We start from the raw sequence: 21,962 nt of genomic DNA, 5'->3' as shown, positions 1-21,962 counted from the left end.
AAAGGACGATAATTCGTGACCACCCTCAAAAAATTTAAAAATCCACCCAAATCCTAAAAAAATTGAAATTTTTATATGAAGAACTTCTTTTGGCCATATCTCCTTAAATATGCGTCCTAGAGCGAAAAGGACGATAATTCGTGATCACCCTCAAAAAATTGAAAAATCCACCCAATACCTAAAAAAATTGAAATTTTTATATGAAAAACTTCTTTTGGCCATATCTCCTTAAATATGCGTCCTAGAGCGAAAAGGACGATAATTCGTGACCACCCTCAAAAAATTGAAAAATCCACCCAAAACCTAAAAAAAATTGAAATTTTTATATGAAAAACTTCTTTTGGCCATATCTCCTGAACTAAGCGTCATAGAGCGAAAAGGACGATAATTCGTGACCACCATCAAAAAAATGAAAAATCCACCCAAAACCTAAAAAAATTGAAATTTTTATATGAAAAACTTCTTTTGGCCATATCTCCTTAAATATGCGTCCTAGAGCGAAAAGGACGATAATTCGTGACCACCGTCAAAAAATTGAAAAATCCACCCAAAACCTAAAAAAATTGAAATGTTTATATGAAAAACTTCTTTTGGCCATATCTCCTTAAATATGCGTCCTAGGGCGAAAAGGACGATAATTCGTGACCACCATCAAAAAATTGAAAAATCCACCCAAAACCTAAAAAAATTGAAATTTTTATATGAAAAACTTCTTTTGGCCATATCTCCTGAACTAAGCGTCCTAGAGCGAAAAGGACGATAATTCGTGACCACCCTCAAAAAATTGAAAAATCCACCCAAAACCTAAAAAAATTTAAATTTTTATATGAAAAACTTCTTTTGGCCATATCTCCTTAAATATGCGTCCTAGAGCGAAAATGACGATAATTCGTGACCACCCTCAAAAAATTGAAAAATCCACCCAAAACCTAAAAAAATTGAAATTTTTATATGAAGAACTTCTTTTGGCCATATCTCCTTAAATATGCGTCCTAGAGCGAAAAGGACGATAATTCGTGACCACCCTCAAAAAATTGAAAAATCCACCCAAAACCTAAAAAAATTGAAATTTTTATATGAAAAACTTCTTTTGGCCATATCTCCTTAAATATGCGTCCTAGAGCGAAAAGGACGATAATTCGTGACCACCCTCAAAAAATTGAAAAATCCACCCAAAACCTAAAAAAATTGAAATTTTTATATGAAAAACTTCTTTTGGCCATATCTCCTTAAATATGCGTCCTAGAGCGAAAAGGACGATAATTCGTGACCACCGTCAAAAAATTGAAAAATCCACCCAAAACCTAAAAAAATTGAAATTTTTATATGAAAAACTTGTTTTGGCCATATCTCCTTAAATATGCGTCCTAGAGCGAAAAGGACGATAATTCGTGACCACCCTCAAAAAATTGAAAAATCCACCCAAAACCTAAAAAAATTGAAATTTTTATATGAAAAACTTCTTTTGGCCATATCTCCTTAAATATGCGTCCTAGAGCGAAAAGGACGATAATTCGTGACCACCCTCAAAAAATTGAAAAATCCACCCAAAACCTAAAAAAATTGAAATTTTTATATGAAAAACTTGTTTTGGCCATATCTCCTTAAATATGCGTCCTAGAGCGAAAAGGACGATAATTCGTGACCACCCTCAAAAAATTGAAAAATCCACCCAAAACCTAAAAAAATTGAAATTATTACATGAAAAACTTCTTTTGGCCATATCTAACTAAGCGTCCTAGAGCGAAAAGGACGATAATTCGTGACCACCCTCAAAAAATTGAAAAATCCACCCAAAACCTAAAAAAATTGAAATTTTTATATGAAAAACTTCTTTTGGCCATATCTCCTTAAATATGCGTCCTAGAGCGAAAAGGACGATAATTCGTGACCACCATCAAAAAATTGAAAAATCCACCCAAAACCTAAAAAAATTGAAATTTTTATATGAAAAACTTCTTTTGGCCATATCTCCTTAAATATGCGTCCTAGAGCGAAAAGGACGATAATTCGTGACCACCGTCAAAAAATTGAAAAATCCACCCAAACCTAAAAAAATTGAAATTTTTATATGAAAAACTTCTTTTGGCCATATCTCCTTAAATATGCGTCCTAGAGCGAAAAGGACGATAATTCGTGACCACCCTCAAAAAATTGAAAAATCCACCCAAAACCTAAAAAAATTGAAATTTTTATATGAAAAACTTCTTTTGGCCATATCTCCTTAAATATGCGTCCTAGAGCGAAAAGGACGATAATTCGTCCACCCTCAAAAAAAATGAAAAATCCACCCAAAACCTAAAAAAATTGAAATTTTTATATGAAAAACTTTTTTTGGCCATATCTCCTGAACTAAGCGTCATAGAGCGAAAAGGACGATAATTCGTGACCACCATCAAAAAAATGAAAAATCCACCCAAAACCTAAAAAAATTGAAATTTTTATATGAAAAACTTCTTTTGGCCATATCTCCTTAAATATGCGTCCTAGAGCGAAAAGGACGATAATTCGTGACCACCCTCAAAAAATTGAAAAATCCACCCAAAACCTAAAAAAATTGAAATGTTTATATGAAAAACTTCTTTTGGCCATATCTCCTTAAATATGCGTCCTAGAGCGAAAAGGACGATAATTCGTGACCACCATCAAAAAATTGAAAAATCCACCCAAAACCTAAAAAAATTGAAATTTTTATATGAAAAACTTCTTTTGGCCATATCTCCTGAACTAAGCGTCCTAGAGCGAAAAGGACGATAATTCGTGACCACCATCAAAAAATTGAAAAATCCACCCAAACCTAAAAAAATTGAAATTTTTATATGAAAAACTTCTTTTGGCCATATCTCCTTAAATATGCGTCCTAGAGCGAAAAGGACGATAATTCGTGACCACCCTCAAAAAATTGAAAAATCCACCCAAAACCTAAAAAAATTGAAATTTTTATATGAAAAACTTCTTTTGGCCATATCTCCTTAAATATGCGTCCTAGAGCGAAAAGGACGATAATTCGTCCACCCTCAAAACATTGAAAAATCCACCCAAAACCTAAAAAAATTGAAATTTTTATATGAAAAACTTCTTTTGGCCATATCTCCTGAACTAAGCGTCATAGAGCGAAAAGGACGATAATTCGTGACCACCATCAAAAAAATGAAAAATCCACCCAAAACCTAAAAAAATTGAAATTTTTATATGAAAAACTTCTTTTGGCCATATCTCCTTAAATATGCGTCCTAGAGCGAAAAGGACGATAATTCGTGACCACCCTCAAAAAATTGAAAAATCCACCCAAAACCTAAAAAAATTGAAATGTTTATATGAAAAACTTCTTTTGGCCATATCTCCTTAAATATGCGTCCTAGAGCGAAAAGGACGATAATTCGTGACCACCATCAAAAAATTGAAAAATCCACCCAAAACCTAAAAAAATTGAAATTTTTATATGAAAAACTTCTTTTGGCCATATCTCCTGAACTAAGCGTCCTAGAGCGAAAAGGACGATAATTCGTGACCACCCTCAAAAAATTGAAAAATCCACCCAAAACCTAAAAAAATTGAAATTTTTATATGAAAAACTTCTTTTTTTCCATATCTCCTTAAATATGCGTCCTAGAGCGAAAAGGACGATAATTCGTGACCACCCTCAAAAAATTGAAAAATCCACCCAAATCCTAAAAAAATTGAAATTTTTATATGAAGAACTTCTTTTGGCCATATCTCCTTAAATATGCGTCCTAGAGCGAAAAGGACGATAATTCGTGATCACCCTCAAAAAATTGAAAAATCCACCCAATACCTAAAAAAATTGAAATTTTTATATGAAAAACTTCTTTTGGCCATATCTCCTTAAATATGCGTCCTAGAGCGAAAAGGACGATAATTCGTGACCACCGTCAAAAAATTGAAAAATCCACCCAAAACCTAAAAAAAATTGAAATTTTTTTATGAAAAACTTCTTTTGGCCATATCTCCTGAACTAAGCGTCATAGAGCGAAAAGGACGATAATTCGTGACCACCATCAAAAAAATGAAAAATCCACCCAAAACCTAAAAAAATTGAAATTTTTATATGAAAAACTTCTTTTGGCCATATCTCCTTAAATATGCGTCCTAGAGCGAAAAGGACGATAATTCGCGACCACCGTCAAAAAATTGAAAAATCCACCCAAAACCTAAAAAAATTGAAATGTTTATATGAAAAACTTCTTTTGGCCATATCTCCTTAAATATGCGTCCTAGGGCGAAAAGGACGATAATTCGTGACCACCATCAAAAAATTGAAAAATCCACCCAAAACCTAAAAAAATTGAAATTTTTATATGAAAAACTTCTTTTGGCCATATCTCCTGAACTAAGCGTCCTAGAGCGAAAAGGACGATAATTCGTGACCACCCTCAAAAAATTGAAAAATCCACCCAAAACCTAAAAAAATTGAAATTTTTATATGAAAAACTTCTTTTGGCCATATCTCCTTAAATATGCGTCCTAGAGCGAAAAGGACGATAATTCGTGACCACCCTCAAAAAATTGAAAAATCCACCCAAAACCTAAAAAAATTGAAATTTTTATATGAAGAACTTCTTTTGGCCATATCTCCTTAAATATGCGTCCTAGAGCGAAAAGGACGATAATTCGTGATCACCGTCAAAAAATTGAAAAATCCACCCAATACCTAAAAAAATTGAAATTTTTATATGAAAAACTTCTTTTGGCCATATCTCCTTAAATATGCGTCCTAGAGCGAAAAGGACGATAATTCGTGACCACCGTCAAAAAATTGAAAAATCCACCCAAAACCTAAAAAAATTGAAATTTTTATATGAAAAACTTGTTTTGGCCATATCTCCTTAAATATGCGTCCTAGAGCGAAAAGGACGATAATTCGTGACCACCCTCAAAAAATTGAAAAATCCACCCAAAACCTAAAAAAATTGAAATTTTTATATGAAAAACTTCTTTTGGCCATATCTCCTTAAATATGCGTCCTAGAGCGAAAAGGACGATAATTCGTGACCACCCTCAAAAAATTGAAAAATCCACCCAAAACCTAAAAAAATTGAAATTTTTATATGAAAAACTTCTTTTGGCCATATCTCCTTAAATATGCGTCCTAGAGCGAAAAGGACGATAATTCGTGACCACCCTCAAAAAATTGAAAAATCCACCCAAAACCTAAAAAAATTGAAATTTTTATATGAAGAACTTCTTTTGGCCATATCTCCTTAAATATGCGTCCTAGAGCGAAAAGGACGATAATTCGTGATCACCCTCAAAAAATTGAAAAATCCACCCAAAACCTAAAAAAATTGAAATTTTTATATGAAAAACTTCTTTTGGCCATATCTCCTTAAATATGCGTCCTAGAGCGAAAAGGACGATAATTCGTGACCACCGTCAAAATATTGAAAAATCCACCCAAAACCTAAAAAAATTGAAATTTTTATATGAAAAACTTGTTTTGGCCATATCTCGTAATTCGTGACCACCCTCAAAAAATTGAAAAATCCACCCCAAACCTAAAAAAATTGAAATTTTTATATGAAAAACTTCTTTTGGCCATATCTCCTTAAATATGCGTCCTAGAGCGAAAAGGACGATAATTCGTGACCACCCTCAAAAAATTTAAAAATCCACCCAAAACCTAAAAAAATTGAAATTTTTATATGAAAAACTTGTTTTGGCCATATCTCCTTAAATATGCGTCCTAGAGCGAAAAGGACGATAATTCGTGACCACCCTCAAAAAATTGAAAAATCCACCCAAAACCTAAAAAAATTGAAATTTTTATATGAAAAACTTCTTTTGGCCATATCTCCTTAAATATGCGTCCTAGAGCGAAAAGGACGATAATTCGTGACCACCCTCAAAAAATTGAAAAATCCACCCAAAACCTAAAAAAATTTAAATTTTTATATGAAAAACTTCTTTTGGCCATATCTCCTTAAATATGCGTCCTAGAGCGAAAAGGACGATAATTCGTGACCACCCTCAAAAAATTGAAAAATCCACCCAAAACCTAAAAAAATTGAAATTTTTATATGAAAAACATGTTTTGGCCATATCTCCTTAAATATGCGTCCTAGAGCGAAAAGGACGATAATTCGTGACCACCCTCAAAAAATTGAAAAATCCACCCAAAACCTAAAAAAATTGAAATTTTTATATGAAAAACTTCTTTTGGCCATATCTCCTTAAATATGCGTCCTAGAGCAAAAAGGACGATAATTCGTGACCACCCTCAAAAAATTGAAAAATCCACCCAAAACCTAAAAAAATTGAAATTTTTATATGAAAAACTTCTTTTGGCCATATCTCCTTAACTATGCGTCCTAGAGCGAAAAGGACGATAATTCGTGACCACCCTCAAAAAATTGAAAAATCCACCCAAAACCTAAAAAAATTGAAATTTTTATATGAAGAACTTCTTTTGGCCATATCTCCTTAAATATGCGTCCTAGAGCGAAAAGGACGATAATTCGTGATCACCCTCAAAAAATTGAAAAATCCACCCAATACCTAAAAAAATTGAAATTTTTATATGAAAAACTTCTTTTGGCCATATCTCCTTAAATATGCGTCCTAGAGCGAAAAGGACGATAATTCGTGACCACCGTCAAAAAATTGAAAAATCCACCCAAAACCTAAAAAAATTGAAATTTTTATATGAAAAACTTGTTTTGGCCATATCTCCTTAAATATGCGTCCTAGAGCGAAAAGGACGATAATTCGTGACCACCCTCAAAAAATTGAAAAATCCACCCAAAACCTAAAAAAATTGAAATTTTTATATGAAAAACTTCTTTTGGCCATATCTCCTTAAATATGCGTCCTAGAGCGAAAAGGACGATAATTCGTGACCACCCTCAAAAAATTGAAAAATCCACCCAAAACCTAAAAAAATTGAAATTTTTATATGAAAAACTTCTTTTGGCCATATCTCCTTAAATATGCGTCCTAGAGCGAAAAGGACGATAATTCGTGACCACCCTCAAAAAATTGAAAAATCCACCCAAAACCTAAAAAAATTGAAATTTTTATATGAAGAACTTCTTTTGGCCATATCTCCTTAAATATGCGTCCTAGAGCGAAAAGGACGATAATTCGTGATCACCCTCAAAAAATTGAAAAATCCACCCAAAACCTAAAAAAATTTAAATTTTTATATGAAAAACTTCTTTTGGCCATATCTCCTTAAATATGCGTCCTAGAGCGAAAATGACGATAATTCGTGACCACCGTCAAAAAATTGAAAAATCCACCCAAAACCTAAAAAAATTGAAATTTTTATATGAAAAACTTGTTTTGGCCATATCTCGTAATTCGTGACCACCCTCAAAAAATTGAAAAATCCCCCCAAACCTAAAAAAATTGAAATTTTTATATGAAAAACTTCTTTTGGCCATATCTCCTTAAATATGCGTCCTAGAGCGAAAAGGACGATAATTCGTGACCACCCTCAAAAAATTTAAAAATCCACCCAAAACCTAAAAAAATTGAAATTTTTATATGAAAAACTTGTTTTGGCCATATCTCCTTAAATATGCGTCCTAGAGCGAAAAGGACGATAATTCGTGACCACCCTCAAAAAATTGAAAAATCCACCCAAAACCTAAAAAAATTGAAATTTTTATATGAAAAACTTCTTTTGGCCATATCTCCTTAAATATGCGTCCTAGAGCGAAAAGGACGATAATTCGTGAAAAATCCACCCAAAACCTAAAAAAATTGAAATTTTTATATGAAAAACTTGTTTTGGCCATATCTCGTAATTCGTGACCACCCTCAAAAAATTGAAAAATCCACCCCAAACCTAAAAAAATTGAAATTTTTATATGAAAAACTTCTTTTGGCCATATCTCCTTAAATATGCGTCCTAGAGCGAAAAGGACGATAATTCGTGACCACCCTCAAAAAATTTAAAAATCCACCCAAAACCTAAAAAAATTGAAATTTTTATATGAAAAACTTGTTTTGGCCATATCTCCTTAAATATGCGTCCTAGAGCGAAAAGGACGATAATTCGTGACCACCCTCAAAAAATTGAAAAATCCACCCAAAACCTAAAAAAATTGAAATTTTTATATGAAAAACTTCTTTTGGCCATATCTCCTTAAATATGCGTCCTAGAGCGAAAAGGACGATAATTCGTGACCACCCTCAAAAAATTGAAAAATCCACCCAAAACCTAAAAAAATTGAAATTTTTATATGAAAAACTTCTTTTGGCCATATCTCCTTAAATATGCGTCCTAGAGCGAAAAGGACGATAATTCGTGACCACCCTCAAAAAATTGAAAAATCCACCCAAAACCTAAAAAAATTGAAATTTTTATATGAAAAACATGTTTTGGCCATATCTCCTTAAATATGCGTCCTAGAGCGAAAAGGACGATAATTCGTGACCACCCTCAAAAAATTGAAAAATCCACCCAAAACCTAAAAAAATTGAAATTTTTATATGAAAAACTTCTTTTGGCCATATCTCCTTAAATATGCGTCCTCGAGCAAAAAGGACGATAATTCGTGACCACCCTCAAAAAATTGAAAAATCCACCCAAAACCTAAAAAAATTGAAATTTTTATATGAAAAACTTCTTTTGGCCATATCTCCTTAACTATGCGTCCTAGAGCGAAAAGGACGATAATTCGTGACCACCCTCAAAAAATTGAAAAATCCACCCAAAACCTAAAAAAATTGAAATTTTTATATGAAGAACTTCTTTTGGCCATATCTCCTTAAATATGCGTCCTAGAGCGAAAAGGACGATAATTCGTGATCACCCTCAAAAAATTGAAAAATCCACCCAATACCTAAAAAAATTGAAATTTTTATATGAAAAACTTCTTTTGGCCATATCTCCTTAAATATGCGTCCTAGAGCGAAAAGGACGATAATTCGTGACCACCGTCAAAAAATTGAAAAATCCACCCAAAACCTAAAAAAATTTAAATTTTTATATGAAAAACTTGTTTTGGCCATATCTCCTTAAATATGCGTCCTAGAGCGAAAAGGACGATAATTCGTGACCACCGTCAAAAAATTGAAAAATCCACCCAAAACCTAAAAAAAATTGAAATTTTTATATGAAAAACTTCTTTTGGCCATATCTCCTGAACTAAGCGTCATAGAGCGAAAAGGACGATAATTCGTGACCACCATCAAAAAAATGAAAAATCCACCCAAAACCTAAAAAAATTGAAATGTTTATATGAAAAACTTCTTTTGGCCATATCTCCTTACATATGCGTCCTAGAGCGAAAAGGACGATAATTCGTGACCACCGTCAAAAAATTGAAAAATCCACCCAAAACCTAAAAAAATTGAAATGTTTATATGAAAAACTTCTTTTGGCCATATCTCCTTAAATATGCGTCCTAGGGCGAAAAGGACGATAATTCGTGACCACCATCAAAAAATTGAAAAATCCACCCAAAACCTAAAAAAATTGAAATTTTTATATGAAAAACTTCTTTTGGCCATATCTCCTGAACTAAGCGTCCTAGAGCGAAAAGGACGATAATTCGTGACCACCCTCAAAAAATTGAAAAATCCACCCAAAACCTAAAAAAATTGAAATTTTTATATGAAAAACTTCTTTTGGCCATATCTCCTTAAATATGCGTCCTAGAGCGAAAAGGACGATAATTCGTGACCACCCTCAAAAAATTGAAAAATCCACCCAAAACCTAAAAAAATTGAAATTTTTATATGAAGAACTTCTTTTGGCCATATCTCCTTAAATATGCGTCCTAGAGCGAAAAGGACGATAATTCGTGACCACCCTCAAAAAATTGAAAAATCCACCCAAAACCTAAAAAAATTGAAATTTTTATATGAAGAACTTCTTTTGGCCATATCTCCTTAAATATGCGTCCTAGAGCGAAAAGGACGATAATTCGTGATCACCGTCAAAAAATTGAAAAATCCACCCAATACCTAAAAAAATTGAAATTTTTATATGAAAAACTTCTTTTGGCCATATCTCCTTAAATATGCGTCCTAGAGCGAAAAGGACGATAATTCGTGACCACCGTCAAAAAATTGAAAAATCCACCCAAAACCTAAAAAAATTGAAATTTTTATATGAAAAACTTCTTTTGGCCATATCTCCTTAAATATGCGTCCTAGAGCGAAAAGGACGATAATTCGTGACCACCCTCAAAAAATTGAAAAATCCACCCAAAACCTAAAAAAATTGAAATTTTTATATGAAAAACTTCTTTTGGCCATATCTCCTTAAATATGCGTCCTAGAGCGAAAAGGACGATAATTCGTGACCACCCTCAAAAAATTGAAAAATCCACCCAAAACCTAAAAAAATTGAAATTTTTATATGAAGAACTTCTTTTGGCCATATCTCCTTAAATATGCGTCCTAGAGCGAAAAGGACGATAATTCGTGATCACCCTCAAAAAATTGAAAAATCCACCCAATACCTAAAAAAATTGAAATTTTTATATGAAAAACTTCTTTTGGCCATATCTCCTTAAATATGCGTCCTAGAGCGAAAAGGACGATAATTCGTGACCACCGTCAAAAAATTGAAAAATCCACCCAAAACCTAAAAAAATTGAAATTTTTATATGAAAAACTTGTTTTGGCCATATCTCGTAATTCGTGACCACCCTCAAAAAATTGAAAAATCCACCCCAAACCTAAAAAAATTGAAATTTTTATATGAAAAACTTCTTTTGGCCATATCTCCTTAAATATGCGTCCTAGAGCGAAAAGGACGATAATTCGTGACCACCCTCAAAAAATTTAAAAATCCACCCAAAACCTAAAAAAATTGAAATTTTTATATGAAAAACTTGTTTTGGCCATATCTCCTTAAATATGCGTCCTAGAGCGAAAAGGACGATAATTCGTGACCACCCTCAAAAAATTGAAAAATCCACCTAAAACCTAAAAAAATTGAAATTTTTATATGAAAAACTTCTTTTGGCCATATCTCCTTAAATATGCGTCCTAGAGCGAAAAGGACGATAATTCGTGACCACCCTCAAAAAATTGAAAAATCCACCCAAAACCTAAAAAAATTGAAATTTTTATATGAAAAACTTCTTTTGGCCATATCTCCTTAAATATGCGTCCTAGAGCGAAAAGGACGATAATTCGTGACCACCCTCAAAAAATTGAAAAATCCACCCAAAACCTAAAAAAATTGAAATTTTTATATGAAAAACATGTTTTGGCCATATCTCCTTAAATATGCGTCCTAGAGCGAAAAGGACGATAATTCGTGACCACCCTCAAAAAATTGAAAAATCCACCCAAAACCTAAAAAAATTGAAATTTTTATATGAAAAACTTCTTTTGGCCATATCTCCTTAAATATGCGTCCTAGAGCGAAAAGGACGATAATTCGTGACCACCCTCAAAAAATTGAAAAATCCACCCAAAACCTAAAAAAATTGAAATGTTTATATGAAAAACTTCTTTTGGCCATATCTCCTTAACTATGCGTCCTAGAGCGAAAAGGACGATAATTCGTGACCACCCTCAAAAAATTGAAAAATCCACCCAAAACCTAAAAAAATTGAAATTTTTATATGAAGAACTTCTTTTGGCCATATCTCCTTAAATATGCGTCCTAGAGCGAAAAGGACGATAATTCGTGATCACCCTCAAAAAATTGAAAAATCCACCCAATACCTAAAAAAATTGAAATTTTTATATGAAAAACTTCTTTTGGCCATATCTCCTTAAATATGCGTCCTAGAGCGAAAAGGACGATAATTCGTGACCACCGTCAAAAAATTGAAAAATCCACCCAAAACCTAAAAAAATTGAAATTTTTATATGAAAAACTTGTTTTGGCCATATCTCCTTAAATATGCGTCCTAGAGCGAAAAGGACGATAATTCGTGATCACCCTCAAAAAATTGAAAAATCCACCCAATACCTAAAAAAATTGAAATTTTTATATGAAAAACTTCTTTTGGCCATATCTCCTTAAATATGCGTCCTAGAGCGAAAAGGACGATAATTCGTGACCACCGTCAAAAAATTGAAAAATCCACCCAAAACCTAAAAAAATTGAAATTTTTATATGAAAAACTTGTTTTGGCCATATCTCGTAATTCGTGACCACCCTCAAAAAATTGAAAAATCCACCCCAAACCTAAAAAAATTGAAATTTTTATATGAAAAACTTCTTTTGGCCATATCTCCTTAAATATGCGTCCTAGAGCGAAAAGGACGATAATTCGTGACCACCCTCAAAAAATTTAAAAATCCACCCAAAACCTAAAAAAATTGAAATGTTTATATGAAAAACTTCTTTTGGCCATATCTCCTTAAATATGCGTCCTAGAGCGAAAAGGACGATAATTCGTGACCACCATCAAAAAATTGAAAAATCCACCCAAAACCTAAATAAATTGAAATTTTTATATGAAAAACTTCTTTTGGCCATATCTCCTGAACTAAGCGTCCTAGAGCGAAAAGGACGATAATTCGTGACCACCCTCAAAAAATTGAAAAATCCACCCAAAACCTAAAAAAATTGAAATTTTTGTATGAAAAACTTCTTTTTTCCATATCTCCTTAAATATGCGTCCTAGAGCGAAAAGGACGATAATTCGTCCACCCTCAAAAAATTGAAAAATCCACCCAAAACCTAAAAAAATTGAAATTTTTATATGAAAAACTTCTTTTGGCCATATCTCCTGAACTAAGCGTCATAGAGCGAAAAAGACGATAATTCGTGACCACCATCAAAAAAATGAAAAATCCACCCAAAACCTAAAAAAATTGAAATTTTTATATGAAAAACTTCTTTTGGCCATATCTCCTTAAATATGCGTCCTAGAGCGAAAAGGACGATAATTCGTGACCACCCTCAAAAAATTGAAAAATCCACCCAAAACCTAAAAAAATTGAAATGTTTATATGAAAAACTTCTTTTGGCCATATCTCCTTAAATATGCGTCCTAGAGCGAAAAGGACGATAATTCGTGACCACCATCAAAAAATTGAAAAATCCACCCAAAACCTAAAAAAATTGAAATTTTTATATGAAAAACTTCTTTTGGCCATATCTCCTGAACTAAGCGTCCTAGAGCGAAAAGGACGATAATTCGTGACCACCCTCAAAAAATTGAAAAATCCACCCAAAACCTAAAAAAATTGAAATTTTTATATGAAAAACTTCTTTTTTCCATATCTCCTTAAATATGCGTCGTAGAGCGAAAAGGACGATAATTCGTGACCACCCTCAAACAATTGAAAAATCCACCCAAATCCTAAAAAAATTGAAATTTTTATATGAAGAACTTCTTTTGGCCATATCTCCTTAAATATGCGTCCTAGAGCGAAAAGGGCGATAATTCGTGATCACCCTTAAAAAATTGAAAAATCCACCCAATACCTAAAAAAATTGAAATTTTTATATGAAAAACTTGTTTTGGCCATATCTCCTTAAATATGCGTCCTAGAGCGAAAAGGACGATAATTCGTGACCACCGTCAAAAAATTGAAAAATCCACCCAAAACCTAAAAAAAATTGAAATTTTTATATGAAAAACTTCTTTTGGCCATATCACCTGAACTAAGCGTCAAAGAGCGAAAAGGACGATAATTCGTGACCACCATCAAAAAAATGAAAAATCCACCCAAAACCTAAAAAAATTGAAATTTTTATATGAAAAACTTCTTTTGGCCATATCTCCTTAAATATGCGTCCTAGAGCGAAAAGGACGATAATTCGTGACCACCGTCAAAAAATTGAAAAATCCACCCAAAACCTAAAAAAATTGAAATGTTTATATGAAAAACTTCTTTTGGCCATATCTCCTTAAATATGCGTCCTAGGGCGAAAAGGACGATAATTCGTGACCACCATCAAAAAATTGAAAAATCCACCCAAAACCTAAAAAAATTGAAATTTTTATATGAAAAACTTCTTTTGGCCATATCTCCTGAACTAAGCGTCCTAGAGCGAAAAGGACGATAATTCGTGACCACCCTCAAAAAATTGAAAAATCCACCCAAAACCTAAAAAAATTTAAATTTTTATATGAAAAACTTCTTTTGGCCATATCTCCTTAAATATGCGTCCTAGAGCGAAAAGGACGATAATTCGTGACCACCCTCAAAAAATTGAAAAATCCACCCAAAACCTAAAAAAATTGAAATTTTTATATGAAGAACTTCTTTTGGCCATATCTCCTTAAATATGCGTCCTAGAGCGAAAAGGACGATAATTCGTGACCACCCTCAAAAAATTGAAAAATCCACCCAAAACCTAAAAAAATTGAAATTTTTATATGAAGAACTTCTTTTGGCCATATCTCCTTAAATATGCGTCCTAGAGCGAAAAGGACGATAATTCGTGATCACCGTCAAAAAATTGAAAAATCCACCCAATACCTAAAAAAATTGAAATTTTTATATGAAAAACTTCTTTTGGCCATATCTCCTTAAATATGCGTCCTAAAGCGAAAAGGACGATAATTCGTGACCACCGTCAAAAAATTGAAAAATCCACCCAAAACCTAAAAAAATTGAAATTTTTATATGAAAAACTTGTTTTGGCCATATCTCCTTAAATATGCGTCCTAGAGCGAAAAGGACGATAATTCGTGACCACCCTCAAAAAATTGAAAAATCCACCCAAAACCTAAAAAAATTGAAATTTTTATATGAAAAACTTCTTTTGGCCATATCTCCTTAAATATGCGTCCTAGAGCGAAAAGGACGATAATTCGTGACCACCCTCAAAAAATTGAAAAATCCACCCAAAACCTAAAAAAAATGAAATTTTTATATGAAAAACTTCTTTTGGCCATATCTCCTTAAATATGCGTCCTAGAGCGAAAAGGACGATAATTCGTGACCACCCTCAAAAAATTGAAAAATCCACCCAAAACCTAAAAAAATTGAAATTTTTATATGAAGAACTTCTTTTGGCCATATCTCCTTAAATATGCGTCCTAGAGCGAAAAGGACGATAATTCGTGATCACCCTCAAAAAATTGAAAAATCCACCCAATACCTAAAAAAATTGAAATTTTTATATGAAAAACTTGTTTTGGCCATATCTCCTTAAATATGCGTCCTAGAGCGAAAAGGACGATAATTCGTGACCACCGTCAAAAAATTGAAAAATCCACCCAAAACCTAAAAAAATTGAAATTTTTATATGAAAAACTTGTTTTGGCCATATCTCGTAATTCGTGACCACCCTCAAAAAATTGAAAAATCCACCCAAAACCTAAAAAAATTGAAATTTTTATATGAAAAACTTCTTTTGGCCATATCTCCTTAAATATGCGTCCTAGAGCGAAAAGGACGATAATTCGTGACCACCCTCAAAAAATTTAAAAATCCACCCAAAACCTAAAAAAATTGAAATTTTTATATGAAAAACTTGTTTTGGCCATATCTCCTTAAATATGCGTCCTAGAGCGAAAAGGACGATAATTCGTGACCACCGTCAAAAAATTGAAAAATCCACCCAAAACCTAAAAAAATTGGAATTTTTATATGAAAAACTTCTTTTGGCCATATCTCCTTAAATATGCGTCCTAGAGCGAAAAGGACGATAATTCGTGACCACCCTCAAAAAATTGAAAAATCCACCCAAAACCTAAAAAAATTGAAATTTTTATATGAAAAACTTCTTTTGGCCATATCTCCTTAAATATGCGTCCTAGAGCGAAAAGGACGATAATTCGTCCACCCTCAAAAAATTGAAAAATCCACCCAAAACCTAAAAAAATTGAAATTTTTATATGAAAAACTTCTTTTGGCCATATCTCCTGAACTAAGCGTCATAGAGCGAAAAGGACGATAATTCGTGACCACCATCAAAATGAAAAATCCACCCAAAACCTAAAAAAATTGAAATTTTTATATGAAAAACTTCTTTTGGCCATATCTCCTTAAATATGCGTCCTAGAGCGAAAAGGACGATAATTCGTGACCACCCTCAAAAAATTGAAAAATCCACCCAAAACCTAAAAAAATTGAAATGTTTATATGAAAAACTTCTTTTGGCCATATCTCCTTAAATATGCGTCCTAGAGCGAAAAGGACGATAATTCGTGACCACCATCAAAAAATTGAAAAATCCACCCAAAACCTAAAAAAATTGAAATTTTTATATGAAAAACTTCTTTTGGCCATATCTCCTGAACTAAGCGTCCTAGAGCGAAAAGGACGATAATTCGAGAGCACCCTCAAAAAATTGAAAAATCCACCCAAAACCTAAAAAAATTGAAATTTTTATATGAAAAACTTCTTTTGGCCATATCTCCTGAACTAAGCGTCCTAGAGCGAAAAGGACGATAATTCGTGACCACCCTCAAAAAATTGAAAAATCCACCCAAAACCTAAAAAAATTGAAATTTTTATATGAAAAACATGTTTTGGCCATATCTCCTTAAATATGCGTCCTAGAGCGAAAAGGACGATAATTCGTGACCACCGTCAAAAAATTGAAAAATCCACCCAAAACCTAAAAAAATTGAAATTTTTATATGAAAAACTTGTTTTGGCCATATCTCCTTAAATATGCGTCCTAGAGCGAAAAGGACGATAATTTGTGACCACCCTCAAAAAATTGAAAAATCCACCCTAAACCTAAAAAAATTTAAATTATTACATGAAAAACTTCTTTTGGCCATATCTAACTAAGCGTCCTAGAGCGAAAAGGACGATAATTCGTGACCACCCTCAAAAAATTGAAAAATCCACCCAAAACCTAAAAAAATTGAAATTTTTATATGAAAAACTTCTTTTGGCCATATCTCCTTAAATATGCGTCCTAGAGCGAAAAGGACGATAATTCGTGACCACCATCAAAAAATTGAAAAATCCACCCAAAACCTAAAAAAATTGAAATTTTTATATGAAAAACTTCTTTTGGCCATATCTCCTTAAATATGCGTCCTAGAGCGAAAAGGACGATAATTCGTGACCACCCTCAAAAAATTGAAAAATCCACCCAAAACCTAAAAAAATTGAAATTTTTATATGAAAAACTTCTTTTGGCCATATCTCCTTAAATATGCGTCCTAGAGCGAAAAGGACGATAATTCGTCCACCCTCAAAAAATTGAAAAATCCACCCAAAACCTAAAAAAATTGAAATTTTTATATGAAAAACTTCTTTTGGCCATATCTCCTGAACTAAGCGTCATAGAGCGAAAAGGACGATAATTCGTGACCACCATCAAAAAAATGAAAAATCCACCCAAAACCTAAAAAAATTGAAATTTTTATATGAAAAACTTCTTTTGGCCATATCTCCTTAAATATGCGTCCTAGAGCGAAAAGGACGATAATTCGTGACCACCCTCAAAAAATTGAAAAATCCACCCAAAACCTAAAAAAATTGAAATGTTTATATGAAAAACTTCTTTTGGCCATATCTCCTTAAATATGCGTCATAGAGCGAAAAGGACGATAATTCGTGACCACCATCAAAAAAATGAAAAATCCACCCAAAACCTAAAAAAATTGAAATTTTTATATGAAAAACTTGTTTTGGCCATATCTCCTTAAATATGCGTCCTAGAGCGAAAAGGACGATAATTCGTGACCACCCTCAAAAAATTGAAAAATCCACCCAAAACCTAAAAAAATTGAAATGTTTATATGAAAAACTTCTTTTGGCCATATCTCCTTAAATATGCGTCCTAGAGCGAAAAGGACGATAATTCGTGACCACCATCAAAAAATTGAAAAATCCACCCAAAACGTAACAAAATTGAAATTTTTATATGAAAAACTTCTTTTGGCCATATCTCCTGAACTAAGCGTCCTAGAGCGAAAAGGACGATAATTCGAGACCACCCTCAAAAAATTGAAAAATCCACCCAAAACCTAAAAAAATTGAAATTTTTATATGAAAAACTTCTTTTGGCCATATCTCCTGAACTAAGCGTCCTAGAGCGAAAAGGACGATAATTCGAGACCACCCTCAAAAAATTTAAAAATCCACCCAAAACCTAAAAAAATTGAAATTTTTATATGAAAAACTTCTTTTGGCCATATCTCCTTAAATATGCGTCCTAGAGCGAAAAGGACGATAATTCGTGATCACCCTCAAAAAATTGAAAAATCCACCCAATACCTAAAAAAATTGAAATTTTTATATGAAAAACTTCTTTTGGCCATATCTCCTTAAATATGCGTCCTAGAGCGAAAAGGACGATAATTCGCGACCACCGTCAAAAAATTGAAAAATCCACCCAAAACCTAAAAAAATTGAAATTTTTATATGAAAAACTTCTTTTGGCCATATCTCCTGAACTAAGCGTCATAGAGCGAAAAGGACGATAATTCGTGACCACCATCAAAAAAATGAAAAATCCACCCAAAACCTACAAAAATTGAAATTTTTATATGAAAAACTTCTTTTGGCCATATCTCCTGAACTAAGCGTCATAGAGCGAAAAGGACGATAATTCGTGACCACCATCAAAAAAATGAAAAATCCACCCAAAACCTACAAAAATTGAAATTTTTATATGAAAAACTTCTTTTGGCCATATCTCCTTAAATATGCGTCCTAGAGCGAAAAGGACGATAATTCGTGACCACCCTCAAAAAATTGAAAAATCCACCCAAAACCTAAAAAAATTGAAATGTTTATATGAAAAACTTCTTTTGGCCATATCTCCTTAAATATGCGTCCTAGAGCGAAAAGGACGATAATTCGTGACCACCATCAAAAAATTGAAAAATCCACCCAAAACCTAAAAAAATTGAAATTTTTATGTGAAAAACTTCTTTTGGCCATATCTCCTGAACTAAGCGGCCTAGAGCGAAACGGACGATAATTCGAGACCACCCTCAAAAAATTGAAAAATCCACCCAAAACCTAAAAAAATTGAAATTTTTATATGAAAAACTTCTTTTGGCCATATCTCCTGAACTAAGCGTCCTAGAGCGAAAAGGACGATAATTCGAGACCACCCTCAAAAAATTGAAAAATCCACCCAAAACCTAAAAAAATTGAAATTTTTATATGAAGAACTTCTTTTGGCCATATCTCCTTAAATATGCGTCCTAGAGCGAAAAGGACGATAATTCGTGATCACCCTCAAAAAATTGAAAAATCCACCCAAAACCTAAAAAAATTGAAATTTTTATATGAAAAACTTGTTTTGGCCATATCTCCTTAAATATGCGTCCTAGAGCGAAAAGGACGATAATTCGTGATCACCGTCAAAAAATTGAAAAATCCACCCAAAACCTAAAAAAATTGAAATTTTTATATGAAAAACTTGTTTTGGCCATATCTCCTTAAATATGCGTCCTAGAGCGAAAAGGACGATAATTCGTGACCACCCTCAAAAAATTGAAAAATCCACCCAAAACCTAAAAAAATTGAAATTTTTATATGAAGAACTTCTTTTGGCCATATCTCCTTAAATATGCGTCCTAGAGCGAAAAGGACGATAATTCGTGATCACCCTCAAAAAATTGAAAAATCCACCCAATACCTAAAAAAATTGAAATTTTTATATGAAAAACTTCTTTTGGCCATATCTCCTTAAATATGCGTCCTAGAGCGAAAAGGACGATAATTCGTGACCACCCTCAAAAAATTGAAAAATCCACCCAAAACCTAAAAAAATTGAAATTTTTATATGAAAAACTTGTTTTGGCCATATCTCCTTAAATATGCGTCCTAGAGCGAAAAGGACGATAATTCGTGACCACCCTCAAAAAATTGAAAAATCCACCCAAAACCTAAAAAAATTGAAATTTTTATATGAAAAACTTGTTTTGGCCATATCTCCTTAAATATGCGTCCTAGAGCGAAAAGGACGATAATTCGTGACCACCCTCAAAAAATTGAAAAATCCACCCAAAACCTAAAAAAATTGAAATTTTTATATGAAAAACTTCTTTTGGCCATATCTCCTTAAATATGCGTCCTAGAGCGAAAAGGACGATAATTCGTGACCACCCTCAAAAAATTGAAAAATCCACCCAAAACCTAAAAAAATTGAAATTTTTATATGAAGAACTTCTTTTGGCCATATCTCCTTAAATATGCGTCCTAGAGCGAAAAGGACGATAATTCGTGATCACCCTCAAAAAATTGAAAAATCCACCCAATACCTAAAAAAATTGAAATTTTTATATGAAAAACTTCTTTTGGCCATATCTCCTTAAATATGCGTCCTAGAGCGAAAAGGACGATAATTCGTGACCACCGTCAAAAAATTGAAAAATCCACCCAAAACCTAAAAAAATTGAAATTTTTATATGAAAAACTTGTTTTGGCCATATCTCCTTAAATATGCGTCCTAGAGCGAAAAGGACGATAATTCGTGACCACCCCCAAAAAATTGAAAAATCCACCCAAAACCTAAAAAAGTTGAAATTTTTATATGAAAAACTTCTTTTGGCCATATCTCCTTAAATATGCGTCCTAGAGCGAAAAAGACGATAATTCGTGACCACCGTCCAAAAAATTGAAAAATCCACCCAAAACCTAAAAAAATTGAAATTTTTATATGAAAAACTTGTTTTGGCCATATCTCCTTAAATATGCGTCCTAGAGCGAAAAGCACGATAATTCGTGACCACCCTCAAAAAATTGAAAAATCCACCCAAACCCTAAAAAAATTGAAATTTTTATATGAAAAACTTGTTTTGGCCATATCTCCTTAAATATGCGTCCTAGAGCGAAAAGGACGATAATTCGTGACCACCCTCAAAAAATTGAAAAATTCAACCCAAAACCTAAAAAAATTGAAATTTTTATATGAAAAACTTCTTTTGGCCATATCTCCTTAAATATGCGTCCTAGAGCGAAAAGCACGATAATTCGTGACCACCCTCAAAATTTGAAAAATCCACCCAAACCCTAAAAAAATTGAAACTTTTATATGAAAAACTTCTTTTGGCCATATCTCCTTAAATATGCGTCCTAGAGCGAAAAGGACGATAATTCGTGACCACCCTCAAAAAATTGAAAAATCCACCCAAAACCTAAAAAAATTGAAATTTTTATATGAAAAACTTCTTTTGGCCATATCTCCTTAAATATGCGTCCTAGAGCGAAAAGGACGATAATTCGTGACCACCGTCAAAAAATTTAAAAATCCACCCAAAACCTAAAAAAATTGAAATTTTTATATGTAAAACTTGTTTTGGCCATATCTCCTTAAATATGCGTCCTAGAGCGAAAAGGACGATAATTCGTGACCACCCTCAAAAAATTGAAAAATCCACCCAAAACCTAAAAAAATTGAAATTTTTATATGAAAAACTTCTTTTGGCCATATCTCCTTAACTATGCGTCCTAGAGCGAAAAGGACGATAATTCGTGACCACCCTCAAAAAATTGAAAAATCCACCCAAAACCTAAAAAAATTGAAATTTTTATATGAAAAACTTGTTTTGGCCATATCTCCTTAAATATGCGTCCTATAGCGAAAAGGACGATAATTCGTGACCACCGTCAAAAAATTGAAAAATCCACCCAAAACCTAAAAAAATTGAAATTTTTATATGAAAAACTTGTTTTGGCCATATCTCCTTAAATATGCGTCCTAGAGCGAAAAGGACGATAATTCGTGACCACCCTCAAAAAATTGAAAAATCCACCCAAAACCTAAAAAAATTGAAATTTTTATATGAAAAACTTCTTTTGGCCATATCTCCTTAAATATGCGTCCTAGAGCGAAAAGGACGATAATTCGTGACCACCATCAAAAAATTGAAAAATCCACCCAAAACCTAAAAAAATTGAAATTTTTATATGAAAAACTTCTTTTGGCCATATCTCCTTAAATATGCGTCCTAGAGCGAAAAGGACGATAATTCGTGACCACCGTCAAAAAATTGAAAAATCCACCCAAAACCTAAAAAAATTGAAATTTTTATATGAAAAACTTCTTTTGGCCATATCTCCTTAAATATGCGTCCTAGAGCGAAAAGGACGATAATTCGTGACCACCCTCAAAAAATTGAAAAATCCACCCAAAACCTAAA

This window comes from Haematobia irritans, chromosome 3 (genome assembly GCF_050003625.1).
Source record: "Haematobia irritans isolate KBUSLIRL chromosome 3, ASM5000362v1, whole genome shotgun sequence".
NCBI classification, from domain to species: Eukaryota; Metazoa; Arthropoda; class Insecta; order Diptera; family Muscidae; genus Haematobia; species Haematobia irritans.
Note: the sequence above shows the minus strand (reverse complement) of the source record.